The sequence below is a fragment of the Motacilla alba genome, chromosome 7, assembly GCF_015832195.1.
Source record: "Motacilla alba alba isolate MOTALB_02 chromosome 7, Motacilla_alba_V1.0_pri, whole genome shotgun sequence".
Lineage (NCBI taxonomy): Eukaryota > Metazoa > Chordata > Aves > Passeriformes > Motacillidae > Motacilla > Motacilla alba.
In genome coordinates this window covers 30,546,122-30,564,592 of record NC_052022.1, presented here as the reverse complement: position 1 = coordinate 30,564,592, position 18,471 = coordinate 30,546,122, and the positions used below count along the sequence as shown (strand labels likewise).

The 18,471-nt window shown below is 42.2% G+C and overlaps 1 protein-coding gene across 3 annotated transcripts in view; it reads left to right on the top strand.

Annotated features, from left to right (window-relative positions):
* Nucleotides 1-13,969: 13,969 nt before the first annotated feature.
* Nucleotides 13,970-18,471, top strand: part of MFSD6 (major facilitator superfamily domain containing 6) — a 29,676-nt gene continuing 25,174 nt past the window's right edge. For 2 of the 3 annotated variants that reach the window (XM_038142400.1, XM_038142403.1), the window contains exon 1: nucleotides 15,609-15,765. The gene's annotated coding sequence lies outside the window, so the exon portion shown is untranslated. Of the gene's footprint in view, nucleotides 14,691-15,608; nucleotides 15,766-18,471 lie in introns of those variants that run through there. The other variant, XM_038142401.1, reaches the window with a different exon arrangement.

Here is an 18,471-nt window from a genome sequence, read left to right as displayed (position 1 = left end):
AATCTGTTTCTTCACTCTCTAACAGTAGGCCAACCCAGGGAAGGACTGAAACACCTGTGTAATATGGAGAAAAAAAAATTTGCTTTTGTCTGTAACCTGAGTCATCTCATGTGAACAGCCTGCCTTCCCCAGGGCTTTTGGTCAGAGACCTTTCAGATCATGCATTCCTACAACATCTGCAATCAAAGATTTGGGATGAGGCCATACAGCTAATGGCATGCAGTAGTGAATTTCTCCTGTAACAAGAGAGTGTGTGAGGGAGGGGGGAAAAAATCAACTTTTCTTTTTCTATTTTTTTTTTCTTCACCAGTTAATTTGCGTCTTATCAGTGGGGAACTAGAAAGTGTTTGGAAAAGGCTGAAAGCAAATCCATAATGAAACTGTGCGAGCGAAATAGTTTTCATTTTCTTTTGGCCTCAGAGAGCACTGGGGAAAGTGTGGGAGTGGCTGTGTGCTGCTGCAGATGCTGCCGTGTCGATGAGACGACGAGAGAGGATCCAAGAGAGGTCCATCCAGCAGTGAGTTCCTCTCCTCCCACCAGCCCGGCTTAGACATAGCACTCGTGCTGTAGCCACCCTGCCAGAACCCCCTGGGTGAGACGGGACCCTGGGCAAACACCCTCCTACATCTTTCTTCCCTGCTGCCACAAGCAATCTGTCACTCCTCTCCCCGAACCACCCTCCACCTACGTACAAAGCCATAACTGTAAGGAACGCCCTCTTCCCTCCTCCTTTTCCTCCCCACGAGCCTGTTCTCCGTGGGTGCAAAATGCTGTCTTCCCAGAGATCTGGTCACCCCCGACTTTGGCTTTGAGACCCAAGCTGTTTGATACCTTTTAGGACTGGAGCTTGGAAAGCTCTGCTTGCAGATCTATTGTGTGCGTTTTTCAATTGCATATAATTGCACATGTGCGGGTGGGAAGGGGCTATTTGCTTCCCACTCGCTTCAATACGCCTCCCTTCCTAAGAGGACCGCTTCCTTCCCTTTCTGCTCTCAGCCTCCCACGCATTTAGCAATGAGAAATGCTGCAGAAAACTGACCAGCTACCAACCCGCCCACCTGAGGAGGAGGAGCACCAGCAGCAGCACCACATTTCTCTCGCTCTCAGCTTTTTAAACACAGTTAAAAAGAGCTGTAGCGTGGGTGGAAATAGCTGTAGGGAGTGTGTGTGGGAATGGGGCTAGAGGAAAGTGCATTTTTTCTTGGTAGGACAGTTAACTTCTGGTGGACCAAAAAAATACCCCAAAGATACCTCACTGCTGAGGGTGTCTTTGGCTGTATAATTAGTTCTTGAGTCTCCCAGGTCTGGAAAGGATGAAGCAGGGAATGAAACAAGTGATGGCAGGGAAGCTTGCCTTCCAGACTTCAGGAGTCTGTTAGGAAATGATATCTGTATTGCATCTCGTTGTGTCATCACGTCTGCTGTTCTGCTCTCAATGTGTGTGCTTGATTCTGTGAGAGTCAGAGCTGCCTGTATGTAGGAAGAGAAAAAGGCATGTGGTTTTCACACCATGTGGGTCTGTATTTCAAAATACTGTCCCTGTTGGACCTCTTGAAATAGCACTGTCCCAGAATATCAGTTAATTCAAGACTTACTCGGCGTGCTTCTCTACGAAATTAAAATCAAGCTTATTTGTGTTAACTGGTTGTTATTTGAGGTGCTTTGCTGGTATTACATGAAAATAGCAGTGGAACTAGTAAGGAACTGTACACTGGTACAGAGTGCAAAGTGGTAGTGCTGTTTCTTAAGAAATCTCTCTGATAGACTCCAAGAACCAAGGGTCCTCAACAGCTGTGAGTTTCTGACTTGGTTTGACTTAGCTAGCTGAAATACAGATTTTTACAATATGTAATTGTCCTCCTCAGCATTGTTCTCACACAAGTAAGCTGCACACATTCTTCTCAAGCCAAAACTGTACCCATGCATTGGTTTTGACTAGATTTCTCACCAGCATCAGACCATATATATTACTGATGCAGAATCCTATATCAGGATGCGGCCTTTAATGATTCACAATAACAGTGACAGCAATAACAGCCAAATAATGAATTTGACTCTGAAAGTACTGGAGATACCTGGAAAAAAATATTGTGCAGAGCATGTAGTTTTCTCCTAGTAGAAGCCTCACGCCTGGGAACTGGGCTCCCTGACTTCAATGCCTTCCTCCACAGCCTGTCTCCTGCAGCTCTAAAAATTTTACCTTAGCGTTGGAAGGCAAATGTAGGCATAACTTTTAGGCTCTGAAACAAAGGAAGTTATGAATAAGCCTAATTAACACATTTCTATGTGACACAACAAATCACCTGATGGACTTGTGCTAGCAAAAGGTAGAGCCCTATCAATGGAGATGTAACTTTAATGGAACTAATTATCCTGGTGTTTTAAAAGTCTTATTTATGACTGGTGAACAATATTTTAAATATATCCTTCTAACCTTCTGCTGAATCTTATGTAGCTCGTAATTATAATCTACTGGAATTACATACCCAGCCTGAGGAGGAACAATATTCCAAATATTAAGTTCATGTCACTTGACTCATTTACTTTAAAACATTGCAGCAATTCCTTTGTCAGTAGCATTTTGAAGCACTGTTGGCTCGCTTGTAATTCTACCTCATATTTAGCATTGGTTCAGTTACCTTTGGAGGTAGTGCTTTTCATACCTTTTATATCAATGAACGTACATCAGATTTTAAATGCAGATTATATGCTTATCTTGCCAACTACCATTAGCCTGAATTTTTTCTTGTATGATCTATCTGTTGTGGTAGAATTATATTACTTGAGAAGCAGGGAAAAAAAAAGGAGGAAAAATCACCCAAACATTCAGAATCATTAAAAATCTATTTTAGGAGCTCAGTCCTGTATGTAAGATTCCTCCTGGCCTCCCTGTTCTGTCTGTTGTTCAGCAGGAATGTCACACACTTTGGTCTTGAACCATCTTCTTCCTTCTCGGGGGTTGTAGTGAATGACTAGTTACCTATTTTGTCTCCATCAGAATCACAGTGAATTAAGCACAGAAGTATTTGATGCAAATTAGTAGCTTTCTGGCAGACCAGGGAATTGAGCACCTCAGATGTTTATTTCAAGAATTTGTTACTCTAATTTGAAGTGAGGCTCTTCAGCAGTACAGTTTGGCTGACAGTGTGACAGTAAGTATCTTATTAAATGGATGTGGTGTATTCAAACCTTTCTGTGTTTCTAGTCTGGCACATCACACGTGTATTATTTTCACTTGAAAAGATCTGCATTTTGTTTTAAAAGTCAACATTAAGAATATTTTTCAAAATTTCTTTCTGTTTTATTTCATCCTGGAGTACAGTGAAAGCTGTTTGTAAAATAATGACTTGAACATTGCCTAGGGAAAGAGATCTCATTTAAGGCCACAAATGATGCAAAGGACAGCAGAGCAGAGTGGAAAAACTTAATAATGAGGGAAAAATAGGTCAGTAGAATAAACAAAGGCCTTTAAGCTATTAAATAAGCATCTATCACTCACTGCTGCAGATATATTCTGTTCAAAGTATAAATTATTAGTGTCCAATATGAGGTAATCATGAGTTTCAATACAACTCAATTTATCAGCCCTGTGTATAATGATTAACCTGGCAGAAGGATGCGTAGCAAGTCAGAAGGAGAAGTGTTTGTCTTTGTTTTGGTTTTTTTGTTTTTGGTTTTTTTTTCAAGGAAGAAATATGGTCACCCTGGATCATAAACTTGCAATGGCAGTGACAGGGACGGAGTACTTGGTTCCTTGAGCACTTATTGAGTGGATATACTTCCCTAGGGATATAGTGCTCAGTGAAGAAAGGCAGTGGCAGCTGTGGCAGGGCACAGCATAGATTTAAATTGTTCCAAAGCAAATACATGATTTCTAGTCTCATTAGCTCCTCTCTGTAATCTCAGTCTTGCATCTGCTCCAGGGATTCCACGGTGCCACTGGTTCTCCTGTCCAGACCCAGACAGTCCATCACTCTGTGTCTCTGCAATAGCAGGCTGGAGCAGAGGCTGATGCTACTAACAGCTCTGCACGGGAATATATATATAATTACTTCAGAAATAACATGGAACTCAAGGTGATTGAGTCATACTTTGACACACCTCTGTCTGCCAAGAAAAATGCAGGCACTCCCTCTTAGAGCTGTTGCTAAGAGCACTTCTTCAGGCTCTAGGAGTGAGAAGGTGCTTTATTGTACAGTTAACTGCAGGAGTTAACAGCAGGGTTTCAATCTGGGACCTGCACATAATTAAAGCATGTAATTAAAGGCTGCGCTTCTGCCTAGGAGAAGTTGGACCATGTAGAATTAGTCTGAGACACTATTCTGTAAATGTAAGACCTTTGAAAAGTGATTTTATTGGCATTTGTAGCCTAAAAAAAAAAAGAAGACAAAGTTCTGGCCAGCACTAAGACAAAACATCTTTTGTTTGTTTTATGCTAAATTTAAATAATTTCATAAGAAAGCAGAGACTTTATGTAAAAAAAAAAAAAAAAAAGGAGAGAGAAATTCATTTTCAATTTGAAATGTAATGGAATTTTTCTCCCCGTGACTGAGCAGGAGGATCGTGGAACACATGACCTGTGCATTTGCTTTCCTGTGTAACCACTAGCATCCCTTAGCTCTTGTGAGCCTTTTGGAATATTCACATTGCCCAGTTCCCTTCCTAATAAGAGACAGCTGAATTTTGCAGGTACAGCTCTCTGTCACCTCAATTACAACAGCAACATACCATTTTCAGCATATTTCAAATAGTCTGAAGAAGCAGGCAATGAGAAATTACTTTGTTGCTTTTTCACTCTTCTATTTTAGTTCTCACTTCTGTGAAGTAAAGAAAGTCTTCTGTTTCATTGTAATGTCAACATTAACCTTTTAGTTGACACAGTAGGACACCATACACTGGTGATAACAAATGGCATCTTGTCACTGCTCCTATTAGTAAGCTAAAACATAAATATAGTTTATCTGTATGTTTGCTGTGCACGTACCAGTAAAAAGCCACACAGCACAATGACCCAGGATTATGGGATCCAGAGGAAGAAGGTTCAGATGCTTTGAATTTCTGGCTTGCTTTACAAATCAACACATGGAATATATTTTCCAGTTATGTCTTAAAGAAAACTGTTCTGTGAACTGTTACAAACTTATATTTAAAAGGGTCTGTGTTACAAGGGATGTCTGCTTTTTCTTTCCAAGCAAATAATTTGACCATGGCTTCACCTGTGAGCCTGTAACTCTGCCACCTGTTACCCAGTTCTGCAGAAGGCAGTGAGCCTATTTTTTTAGCACAGGACAAACAAATCCTCCATGTACTAAAATGTGCTCACTCAGCCACACTCCTTTCCACAGGACTCTCTCAATTTATCTTTTCTTCTGAGGAAATTTCCCACCTACCTAAGAATTTCCCACCTTCTTTACTTTTTAAGTAAAGAAAAAAGCTTAGTGTTTATATTTACAGAAGTAAAAAGCCCCAAACTCCATCACGTTCCCCAGAATGTCATTTCAGGTGGTTGTAGGATATTTGCAATCATCAGTCTGTTTCCTAGGGACTCATTTGCTTTTGTTAGTTATTCACAGCAATCAGTCATAGTGCTTGTAGGTACCATAATTACTCACCACAGAATGACTGCAGCAAGGGGTTGTGACTTTGTCACTGCAGAGTAACATCCAGAGCAGTTCTCTCTGGAATATGTGTCATCATTCTGGGAGGTGAAGGAAAACATTCTCCCTTCACTCCGTGACTTCAGTACCCAGAAACTTGACTGCAGTGACCCCCACTGTGTGACCTTCATTCTTCCAAGAGGAGGAACTCTTTGCAGATCTGTTAGAATCTTTCACACCTATCTAATACTTAGAATGTGAGTACTGTAGACTTATCTCAGAAAAAGCTATAGTTCAGATGTGTTTCTAAAGAGCTTTAGCTCAGGAAATAGCTAAATTGAAACTGTAGTTTTGGTGAATTTCTGTCTCCCTTTCCCGAATAGGCCTGGGTTAATTAGTAACCAACCTTCCAATATCCATTTCCTGCTCTTGCACCTTTTCTTTATGAGCTGTGTATATTTTGTTCAGCCACTGTTGTTGCAGGATCACCCCCACTCTGCTCAAGTCCAAAGGTTTACCAGTTTTGTTTAGCTCATAAACTTAAAAATCAGTAAGATAAGACAGGTTTTGTAAACTAATTACTGCATTCTGTTTTATTGATACTGCATTGACTTAAAACTTGTTGCTGCTGAACCAAAATTTAAAATATATTGCAGTCTGAAGTCTTTGAAATTCTTTTCCAGTATTAGTATTTGGAATGCTAGTTTATGCTTAACTTACTGATTTAGGAAGTGAGACATACGAGGTAGACAGACAACCTATGTGTCATGTACATTAGTGTCTATCCGCATTTTCATTTTTGCCAGTGAAAATTATAAATAACACAGTTTCCTGGAGAATTCTCAAGGTTACAAGTCTTACTTGTGAGAGTGCTGTCTGAAGGGTTTTTAGGCATCAGGGGAGGGCTGATTCACAATTGTACTCCACAGCGTTTAGTTTAATTGTTTAACTTTTTTATTCCACTTCAACCTGAACAACAAAACCCCCCTACAGTTCAGAGCTGATGGCATTTGCACTCTCTGTAGTTCTGTTATTCAGCACACATACTACAAAGAAAGAAGAAACTGAGACCTTAGGCTTTCCTTAACATTCCCTGCTCTTCCTGCTATCAGTGGCCAAGGCTATGGAAGACAGGAGGAACATTTGACTACTGCTTTTCTGACTTAGATACAGCTGATTATGAGGAGGGGCCAGCTGCTGATAGCTTGCTCTGGCTTCTCCTTCTGTCACTCAGATAGGAAATGCTTTAAATAAATAAGAATGGAATAGGAAAAATTCTTTCCCAACTCAGTACATCTGTAAATTATTTTTAAGGCAAAGTATGAGGATTAATGCTATTTACTACATGGTGGCCCAGGGAACTGCAGGGCTCATGAAACCACCTGTGGCCCAAAGGAGAGCTGCAAAACCTTGAAACATTTCATTATAAGGATGTAAGATATTTTGAAAAACTGAAGGAGAAATAAATTGTAATACAAAATTTTGGAGAACTATTAATTTATTGTTATTCTGGTACCTTTTAGCTTTCCCCCAGAAGATTACAGGTCTTGGAAACAAAAAATCCAGTATCCTGGGGATTTCTCTTCTGTGCATGTTCCTTTGCTGGCACTTGACAAACCTTTGGCATCCACAGTATCTTTGCAAGTTTTAGACAGGTTTCATTTTCCATGTATGAGAAGAAATAGTAAATGAATTTGCCTCCTCCAGTTCAGGACTTTCTAGATCTGTTATATCCCTGCTAATTAGCCTCTTTATCTGACTGGTGAATACTAGATTACTCAGCTGTTCCAGGCAGAGAAGTCAGTCTAAACTTCTAAGCATCCTTCCTGGAATATTTCTAACACTAGCATATTCTTTTTGAAAGGAGGAGAACATCCTGGGTTTTTTTCCCTGTAAATCTTAAAAAAATCTATGTCCGAATTTCTCTGTGTGTGAAAAAAAATAAAGCCACATATTATGCTAAAATAAAGTTATTCCTTACTTTGCAATTGGTTTTGCACATATAATTTTTTTTCCCACCTCATAGGTGCTTTGACAGTTTTGAACGTTCTGGTAACAAAGAGTTAACAGCATGCTGTAGCAATGCAAGAAGTCCTCAGGGAGCTAGGTTGTACATCTGAAAAGCAGATAAAATCGTCTAACTGCAGGCAGCAGGCCTTTACTCAACTATTTATAGTGCTATTTATAGGGGAAGAGAAGGGAAAGAAGAAAAGGAATTAGTAAATGACTTTAAAAAGCACAGGTACTTAGAATTCATAGTTGATGTGCTGATTTAGGAAGTCAGGACATATGACAGAAGAAGGGTAAGGAATGTTAATCATGTTACATAGACAAAGACTATTTTTTTCTACTTTTGTTGCCTTCCTGTGTTTTGGATTTTTTTTTTCTTTTCCCACCCAGCCATTTCAAAGGCATATCCTTGCAATGACACATCAGCTTTCTGTCTGCTTGAGGTTTAGAAATAGCTGAGCTGTTATAAATAGATCGCAATCTGCAAGAGACTAAGACAATGGAAATACTGTAAAAGCTTCACTGAAAAATTTAGAGGTGGATTGAGATTCCAGCTGTCTCCTAGAGTAGCAGTGCTCCGTTTGAAATGCTTTATTAGGCACTGCAGAGGAACCCGTGCTCTTTGTGCAGCAGCAGGGAACAGCCAGGTGGAATCAGGTGGCACTTTTGGTCACGGTGCCAAGCACAGAGAGACGTCCAGCCCGGTCCCTGGGAGCTCTCAGCTCAATGACGTGAGAAGGAGGCACTTTGCTGTTCCTCACTGCAAAGCTAAAACACCACAGGCAGTTTTCTTTTATACACTGTGGAGACGCTAAATCAGAATGTTTAAGTTTTACTCCACGTTTTTTCTGGCAGTACTTGTGTACTGTGAATTGATAGCATTCATCAAGTTTGCTCCCTTTTTCCACTTTGCCTCCAAAACACCTTTAGTGAGGTGCCATAGCATATGGTTGAAAGCTTGACCTTGTCTAATAAGGCAGTGAAAAAAATCAGAACTGGGACGCGGTTCAACATCCCTTTGTTTCTGTTTGAGAAATTCCTTTGTAAGGTCATTTAGATCCTGCCAACACTTCCAAACAGACTTTGGAAAAACGAGTAGCTGTCCTGCGCTGAAAACTGATACCTGGGAGTGGTGGTGTTGTTCCCCCAGCCACACACAAATAGCTGAGGTCCATTTTCTTATCCTTTACTATATAATTGGGTTGGAAAAACTTGTTGGAGAAAGATGCTTTGGTAACTGTGGGTAAATGTCGAGATTAAATGGAAGGAGCAAACTTTCTCAAAGATATGTTTCAGACTTAAAGAGGAGCTGCTTCCTGAGGCCAGGCTATATCACAGTGGCTATATCATGGCAACTAGCTTAATACAAGCTATCTACTCTCAATCCTTGCCAAACACAAACCACTAATGTAGCACCTGGTCTTCACCTGGAGTCTGACCCCAGTTGTTGTAGTAGAACTTTAGGCCAGTACACACTGCAAAATAAAGTCCTTCAGACCTAAATCAGCATTCTGTTGCAAACTAAGCATATGTTGGTTTTTTTTTACTGTCAATAATTTTGTTTCCAGGTTAGGAAAAGAAACATTGCTGTGGAAGAATCCAATGAAATTATTAATGAGCTTAGTAAGTATGTAACTATTAATATCTTCTGAGATTTTGTTTGTCTTATTTTTATCTTCAGTTCCAGACTCTGAAATAAACAGATGTTCTGAAGCTTTCCACTGAGAATACTACAATATGCTTTCTTAAATACATTGTGCTAACTGGGATATTGTAGGAAACAAGTAAATAGCTGTGTACAGTATTTCTGAAACAATTTGTACCTCTTTACATTAAGTACTTTATCTCACTTATAGCCCTAAAAAGAAAACATCTAAATTATTTCTTGGATGTTATTAAAAGATTTTTCTTTGCAACCAGAAAAGAGAATACAAAACTTGAAAAAAAATACGTAACTTTGTCCTGTAATATTATCAGAGAGCATTAAATCTGCTATTATTATTCCACGGCATGACTGGCAATATAGTTTACCTGTCCTAAGCACATTTTCAATAGCTGAGTCCTTCAATTTGTCAAAAAAGTTTCTATTTATTTCACAATCACTTTTGATCAGAGATACTGCTTTGAGTCCCAGTGTAACTGAAGTCTGTGGCAATCCTCTTACTGAGACTTAGTACTCAGGTCCTTTGTTCTTTACAGTGAGGATATCATCTTGAATTTGGGAAGGGCATCGTTGCTCATTGTTCTCACACTTTGAGAGGAGGGACCCATTTGAAATTCATCTACAAACTAAATTCAACTACTAGTATTGCTTGGATGTTCTTCTGTTAACCAAGAAATTAAGAGATCAACCCATCAGTTATGTTGGAGGTCCTGAGAGGAAATACAGAATAAAAAGATCAGTATGCTTTCTGGGAAAAGAGGCTAGATGGCTTGGCTAACTGTGACTCCCTTCTGTATGAAAAGTGACATTTACTGCTTGTATTTATACTGAGGCAAATTCAGCTCTAGAGGGATTCAGATGTGAGGCCTCTGAAATCAGCAGCCAGCCTTGGTCTGAATTTGGTGCAGTGTGTTCCTCAGTACAAAAGATGATTTCACTGCTTGTGTCACTTAAATGTACAGGTACTAAACAAAAATGCCTTAGTCTTGGTTCAGGTTTACAAAGGCTACATTGTAGAAAATAGGAATTTAAGCAGGGAGATAAAACTACATGGCTGCACTTGCATCTCATTAAAACAAACAAAAACCAGTTCAAATGAAAAGTGCTCTGAGTTATCACCATTTTTTTAAAGTCATATAAATTGTGAGAGCTAGTCCTGTTATTAAAAGAGAACAATACGTAGTGCTGTACAAAATCAAAAGTAATAGTCTTTCCGTATGTAGAATATGGAACCTCAATTTAAATTTCTTTTGCTCAGGGAATATTTTGCCATGCAATGCTATGGTATTTCCTTTAAAAGCTATTGTCAGAAATATAATGTTTTTAAGAGCTGAGAACTCAAATTCCCGTTGACCTCAAGTCAGTGCCTAGTAATTAGGAAACCAGGGATATCTGACCCTCTATGCATTTCTTTGGTGGATGTAAAGGACAATAACAGTAAATAATTTCTTGCTGGAATGCTGGTGTTTGCTCAACCCCTTGCTCTCAGAGGGGATAGAAGGAAGTTCCTAGGGATCACAGAGAAGTGGTCAGTTTGGTGTCCCTTGGTCACATACCTGCTGTCATCAAACACGAGTTTCAGAAGGTACTTGGTACACTCAGAACACAGCATAAAAACCACACACTTGTTTTACCAAAGTCATGTAGAAGTAAGGACTCATTGTGCAAGGACATAGTGGGCAGAGGAGGTAGGAGGATGTGTCGCATTTTTAACTGCTTTGCCTGCCCTACTCATTTTGCATTTTAATTTTAACATTTCTAGTGTTTATTTAGAATAAGATGTACAAGCATGTGGGAGCTTTTAAGTTTTAAAAGTCGGATTTTTTTTCTAGGGACCCCCCCCCCCCCCCCCCCCCCCCGAGGGTCTAAATAGATCAATTTCTAAGCTCTGGCCATTTAAGCTTCATTCCCTCTGTGAAGACAGGCCAATGCAGAATTCATTGCAGGTTCAGTGGATAAATTGCATAAATTGTCTCTAGCTTCTGCCTGGACTACAGGGTCAGCAAGACTTTGCACACTTCCCAGTCTGGAGGGTCATGACAGGACCAAGGACATCATATTTTTGCACCTATTCAATGGCATCAATGTTGTCAGCAGCCCAACTTAAAAATTTATTCTGTGGACAGCAAAACCAATGAAGTTGTATTTCCTGCAGGTTTGTGTATTTGTATTTTTACAAATGCAAATTCCTTGCACTCCCTTGTGTCACCATTTTAAATGTATTACCTGTTTCCTCCCCTTTTTTTTCTAGTTCCCTCCTCTAGTCCCTTACCTGCCTCTAAGTTCTTCACTGCTGCTCAGGCACAAAGAGTGATTCACTGGACAAATGGGCACTGGACACATTGGAGTTCCTGCCCTGGAATTTCCTCCCGTGGAGGGCACTGTCTTGCCTTTCTTTTCTGCACTATGTTGTAGAAACACACTATGTTGTAGGAACTTAATATTTGTGCCCACCAAATTTAATATCTGCCAGTTAGTTCAAAGGTCTTGAGGTGAGGAAAGGTTTCATTACCATGCAAGGACAAATCTGAATTCAAGGGGGAAAATAAAAGGCCTATCTAGTAGGAAAAAGTTGGTGTATACACACAGAGTAAAGACAGTCACGGTATGCACAGTTTCTGTCTTTGGTGTTGTGCATTGCTCTCCCTTTGCTAATGAATGTAATGCTTCTAAAAGTGTTAGATTAAAATTCAGAGGAAGAGAACACTCTGTTTGCCTGCCAAACCGGACAGACCACTGCATGGGTTGTCTTGCTGGCAGTGAATATTTTGTCCTTGGTTACCATTAACATTGCTGCAGCTGTGCCTCATTTGCTGATTCACTTGGTGACTGTTTCTCAGTCCCTCTGTTGGGGTTTTTTTTCTCTAACTGGTACTGTAACTGCTTTTAGTCTTTGAAGAAGTAAGGAAAAGCCACGCTGTTCCTCATGCTAATTTAAAGTCTTCCCAGATTTACCCTGGGATATGTACAAACTGTTGTATTATAAAGAACTTCCACAAGAGGAAGAAATTAATGTCATAGCTGCCTTAATACAATGCCTCTCCTAGCAAAGAATTGACTGTAAAAAGTAGTTTTCATGTTATGCAAAATATATTAAAGGTCTCATGGAAAGTAAAGCTTTTCTGTTGACTTCATTGTATTCTGGAGCAAGTCCTAGCAGCATAAATCTCACCTTTGCCTTATCTTTCTAATCTGACTGATGTAAATGATTGTTTGTTTTTTGGCTCAGAGTTAAAAGCTGCCAGAGGACAGTAGAATATTTTATCTGGTTTATCAACCAGAATTTCTTGATTTGCAAGTACAGTTCCAGCTTATTAAAGAAACTCGTAAGTTCTTCTAAACATGAAAATTTAAGCTCCTAGAAACTAAATTTGCTTTATTTCCTCTTGAACCTAAGGAACAAATCATGGAGTCAGCTGACACCACTTTGTCCTTTACAATCAAAGTCTACTATGAGTCTACACAGTCTACTGGTTAGCCATGTGCAGTCCTAGCAGGTATTTGTAATTAATTTTATTTTACTTTTAAAATATAATTACTTTGCTTTAATTTTTCAGCTCATTTGGTGCTTTCTTTTAGGCATTAAATTTGGTTCTTTTGTTTTTAAGCCATCAAACATTTGTAACTATTTCTAGCAAGCATTCTCTCCATAATATATGGTAAAATTGTATGGGGAACACAAATCAAAATCTTTATGAAATAACATATGCATTTAAACAAAATCCCACAGAAATCCAAAGGCGTGAATAGGTTAACCCAGGTGAGTGTTTGTAGTACAGAGGTTTTATATGGCATGTTTATGTATTATTTATATTAATTTTTAAAAGTATTGATTCTGAATTTTTAAATAGCCAGTGGTCATGTACATATTTATTAGTCTCACTGTCTTAGCTAAGAGAAAAATATTGGTTTTTAGTATATCACATTTAGATAACCATTTTCCTTTCATTCAGAGCTTGAGGTTTTTGAAAAAGAGGTATTTCAATAATTTGAATGCATTTTACACCTTACTCAGCTTTTTGGTTTTTTTTTTTAATGCTAGCAACTATTAAAAAAACCCAACAACTTTATACTTCAAGTAACTTAAAACGACATTTCCTGTTCTCTGAAGACTGCTTTGACTAGAAATATTTGTGATAGATACATTAGGACAGTTTGTGAGCAGTGCAGCAGTTTGTCCACTTTTCTTAATCCTCATTTTCATAGCTGAAAAAACTCTGAGCAAGTGCAGTAATTTGTAACAGGCTGCGATCCAGCTGTTTACACACAGCCTGGCTGAAAGAAATAACCATGCAGAGCCCCTGCTATGTTCAGTTCTGCCCAGGCTAGAGCAGCTTATCAGGCTGGAATAATGCTGTTCTGTGCTCACACTCACCTCACCACACTCAGCTGGGGATGGATTGGGCTTTTAAACTCAGCAAGAAACCATTTTAAATATATATATATACACACATAAATATATATAAACATTGTTCATCACTCTTTATTGGTCATATTCTATTCTCTGATCCTCAGCTGTAACATCTTGTTCACATACCAGGTTATGCATATCCAGCAGCCTACAAAGAAATGTTACGTGTTTGGTCTTGATTCCTCTATTCAAAGAGTGTTTAGATATTTATTTTTTAAAAATTTTATTTAGAAAATGTCCCTGGCACCTCTGAGACCAAGTAGAAGGAAGGGGGATGATTACAATACAAGTACTCAAAAACAGAGCTACAACAAAAGGAAAAACACAGCTCCAAGCAAGGCTGCTGAAGATGGTCATATTCCTAGTGTGATGGGCAACAGTGAAGTTATCACAGATTATAGAAAAACTGCCTTTAAGACGTCAGTAAATGTAGTCTGTGCCTACAAAGATCTGCTTTTCCTTTTCAGTTGACAAACAATGACTGCAAATTATTTGAATTACATGTTCTCCCTAAAAGCTTTTCTAGTAATTTGCCAGAATAGTCTCCATCAAGATGAAATAATTTTGTTTGGAGCTTAGATCTAGTTTATTACAGTGCCATTTTGTAGTAAAAGCCCCACTACACGAGCTAATAATTGTCTGTCTCTGAATTCTGCAAGATTACAGGAGGCCTGCAGTCCTGGTCTCAGACGTGGTTTCTCTTTGTGGTTAATTAGCCGTGGGGGAGATTCTCAGAGATGATGAGTTCTGAAAATCCTTCCAGAGACAGATGATAAACAAGCCTTCTCCTGCCCCAGGTCATCTCCCCTAGGAAATTCAGCTTTTGTCTCCTGCCTCCTTAAGGAGAAGCCTTTACTGTAGAGATAGGCAGGATGTTAATGGGACGCTGTCCACCGTGGCGGGTGAATCCACACACAGAGACCGTGCCCCACTGGTGTGTCGCCGTGGCAGGGGGACAGCCAGAAGAGAGCATTGCCTTCCACGCCGGCCGGAGTCCCTTGCACTGCGGTGAGAACTAAATTAAATAGGTCGAATGCCTGTCGTGCCTCTGTTCCTGTTTGTCTGCCTCAATTATGCAAACTTGTAGTTTTCTCTCAATTTCTTCCCTTGGGCAACATAATGCAAATTATGTTTTATTCTTTGAAAAAAGGGGGATCCTCCCTCAGAAAAGGGAGGTGCAAAATAAGATGCAAGTAGTGATGTGCTTGTTCTGTGGTCAGCAGTGTCTGCCATCAGGTCACTGTCCTGGGCACAAGCTGCCGTGCTGTGCCACTGGGAGAGCTGGCCAGTGGAGCTTGTTCATTTTATCGACCTGCTTGGACTAGGGCCCAATGTGAACTCTTGTGTAAAGAACACCATCATTTGAGCTTAATCCTCGAACAGCTTCAGGACCTCCAGTTCGGCTCAGGGCTGATAAACACCTCAAATCTCCGGCTGGCCTTTCACTTCGTGACTATTCCCCTTCTTTAGTTTAACATTGCTGACCTTTTGATATTGCAGCACGACTGAGCTGTTGCTCAGGAATTACCCTTCCTCCCTTTTTCTGCCTCAGTAATTAGCGTGTGGGGAAGTTTATGTTGTTGTTGTTTTAAACATTTAGGGAATTTTATTTGTGTGCAAGTTCTAGAAGCAATACTACAGAAGAGGTGATGCCAGTGCCGTGAAAGACACCACGGTAATTAATTCTTTATGCTGTATTACGCGTTTGGAACTTGTGAGGAGCAGGAAGCGCCGCGAATGTCATTCGGCTCTTGGGGCCCACGAACGCTGCCAAGCAGTGTTTTGAAGCCCAAGGCCCTGCCGCGTCCCAGCAGAGGCGCGGACGGCCCGTGTCCGCGCAGGGCCAGCCCGGGCCGGGCCGCAGCGCGGGGCCCGCGGAGGCGTTGCCGGGCGGTGCGCGGCCCCCCCGCGGCGGGGCGGGGGGCGGCTCCGTCCCTCCCCGCAGCGCCCCTGCGCGGCGGCGGCGCGGCCCGGCCGGGGGGGCGGGAGGTGCGCGGAGCCGCCGCCCGCAGCAGCCGCGGCGGCAGGGAAGGGGCTGCGATGCTCCCGGCCGAGCGCCCCCCCGGAGCCGCCCCCGGGCGAGGTGAGTCAGCGCGGCCCCGCGGTGCGCGGGGGGCCGGGCCGGCAGCCGGGGCCGCCCGGCGGGGCGCCGCCGCCTCCCCTGCCCGCGCTCCGCGGCGACCGGCCCCGCGGGACGGCCGGGCCGGCTGTGGCGCACCGGGATGGGGAGGCCGTTCCTCCCCGGTGTCTGCCCCGGCACCGGCTCCAGCGCCCTCCCACCGGGGCGGCGGGCCTCTCCCCGCAGCCGCCCGGGATGCTGCCCGTGGGCCCGCGCCGCAGCTTTTCCCCAGCGGCGCTTCCTGCCGCGCCGGGGCCGGTCAGCTGCGCCTCCCCGGAGCCGGCCGGTTGTGTCAGCCTTGACGGCCGCCGTGGTGGGTGCCGACCTCGGTGGGGTGCCGGCCCGCTTCTCCTGCAGCTCAGCATCGTGGTTGAAGCGTGCTGCGGCCGGGCTGTGCAATACCCTCTGGCCTCCCCGGTGACAGAGTCGTAGTCCCGGAGGTGGCCGCTGGCCGGGCCGTGTCCCGCGGGAGCTCCTGCACAGGCATCCCCGCACTTCTCCTTGCCGCCAGCATCCAGGCGTGGCGTTACGTGTGGCTGTCACTCGGATCCAGAGCCCTTACATCCTTAAAATACCGTGGGGTTTAGTAAGCGGGTTGTCGGTTGCTCCTCTGTTTATTGGAACAAGCGTAGGAACAGTTACTTATTTAGGAAGTCAGCGCTGAAGGTGCCGTAGCTGCTACGGATGCCTGCGATGTTCTAAGTTAGATGGAGTTTAAAATCCGTGTCTGTTTAGCGGCTCTAAAGTTTTAGCAGCAGGCTCTTTTTAAAAGTTGTGTTAATGAAAAAGTGCAGTGTTGAAGAGTGATAAACTTGGTTGGATAAACTAGCACAGAAGAGAACAGCTGAATAAACACAGTACTGAAGTATTTCAGTAAAAACTTCTCCAAACATTATTACATTACTAAGATATATTAGGTCTTGTTGTCCACTAGTTGGTAATGTCCAAGGAAAGAGATGCTAGTTTTCTAGCTTGGTTATTTTGTGTTTGTTTTTTTTTTTGTTTCACTGGGTAGAAATAGTGGACAAAGGTGACGTGTATTTTGTTATTTGTATTCTCTGAAGACCCACCAAGGAACAGGAGAAAAACAAACAATCATTCCTTTAAGGGTTGTATTTGTGGTAGTAGTCATAAGTCCAGTAAAAATCATAAGAGGACTTAAATCAAACAGGTGGAGTGAGAATATGGGAGTAGAAGCTGACGATGTGAGGAGTTCATGGGAGGAAGCTGTGATTTATCAGTAATGTAGCTGGTAGTAGGGCACAGCTTGAATGCAGCCTAAAATTCATCTTAATCTTCAGCTACAGTACAATGGGCCTGAGTTTATATAGCGGTGTGGAAATTGTGAGCTGGTGACATGATCTGCCACCTGCAGATGTGGCAGTTGGTCCCGGAGGCTGGAACGGCCAGGAAGGCCTTGCTGTCCTGCAGCAGACCAGGACTGCTGCTGCTGCCGCCAGGCTTGGTGGGGCAGCTGGGTGCCCGTGTCCCTCCCCAGTGCTGGCAGCCTGTGCTCCTGGAATGCCCTGGGCACTTGCCTGGTTTGCAGCTGAAAGGACACTTGGAAATTACTGTCATTAATCAAGTGTAAACCTTGGAGGCAGTTGACAGCTGGAAAACTGGTTAAAAAAACTGGAGGCTGATACCAACTGAAAACAAGCTCTTTAACAAATAGAGTCTACTCAGACATCTTAATGTGCACATATTAAATGGAAAACAAGATTGGAATGCAGGAGTCCTAAGATGTGAGTTTAATGTTTTTTCTTTAATAGACGAGGATTCATAGTGTTCTTCACTTTAATGTTAATACTAGCACTATCGTAGCAACTTCAGACCTATCTTAAGTGCATTAAACCTATTATAAACCTGATCTTGACATATTTCAGACGTCCTATTATCTCCCAATCTAATTGACTAAATGTCTCAGTGTGTAGAGTTTTTATATCCATATTGAGGAAGCAGAAAAACCTATAGCCCAACACATTAAGTAAGTGCATATCAGCAACACAGAATAAAGCAGTTTGAAGTGCTGTAGAACAAGGTGGTTTCACTTTCACGGAAACCCTAATTATGTTGGTTAATGTTACAACACTTGTGTCTTGCTTTACAGTTGAAACAAGTACATTTCCCAGCACCGAGTTAATTCACTCTATGTGAATTATTTCTGATTTTATAAATTCAGTCAGGTGCTCATGCTGGGGCCTCACAGGAGGAACTGCTTACCATCAGAGAGCATGGGATGATGTGGGGCAGGTGGTGCAACCTGTGGGCGTTGTTCTGGATGGCTTGGCAGGGAACAGCCCATCCAAGGGCTCCGCCTGGAGGTTGCCTTATCTGCGAGAGGCTTGGGAACTCTTGGTGATGCAAGAGTGAATGGAGTCTAGGCACTTCTCTGTCATGACGTGAGTTGTTTGCATAACATTCTCCTTCTTTTTGGCATGGATGCAGCAGGCAACAGCGCCAGGATGCTCCTTAGGGGTGAAACTTGCTTGAAAATGGAAAACATGGTCTATAATTTATGGCTGTTGCAGCAGTGCCTTGTAGGCCTGCTTGATGCAGGGCTTCCTTCTGGAGGAGCTGCACAGATAGGCTGCAGAAAGTCTTTGTTCCAAAAGTTTTGGAGCTTGGATTGATGGGGCAGGGGGGCTGAGGAGGAGGTGGTGTTCCTGA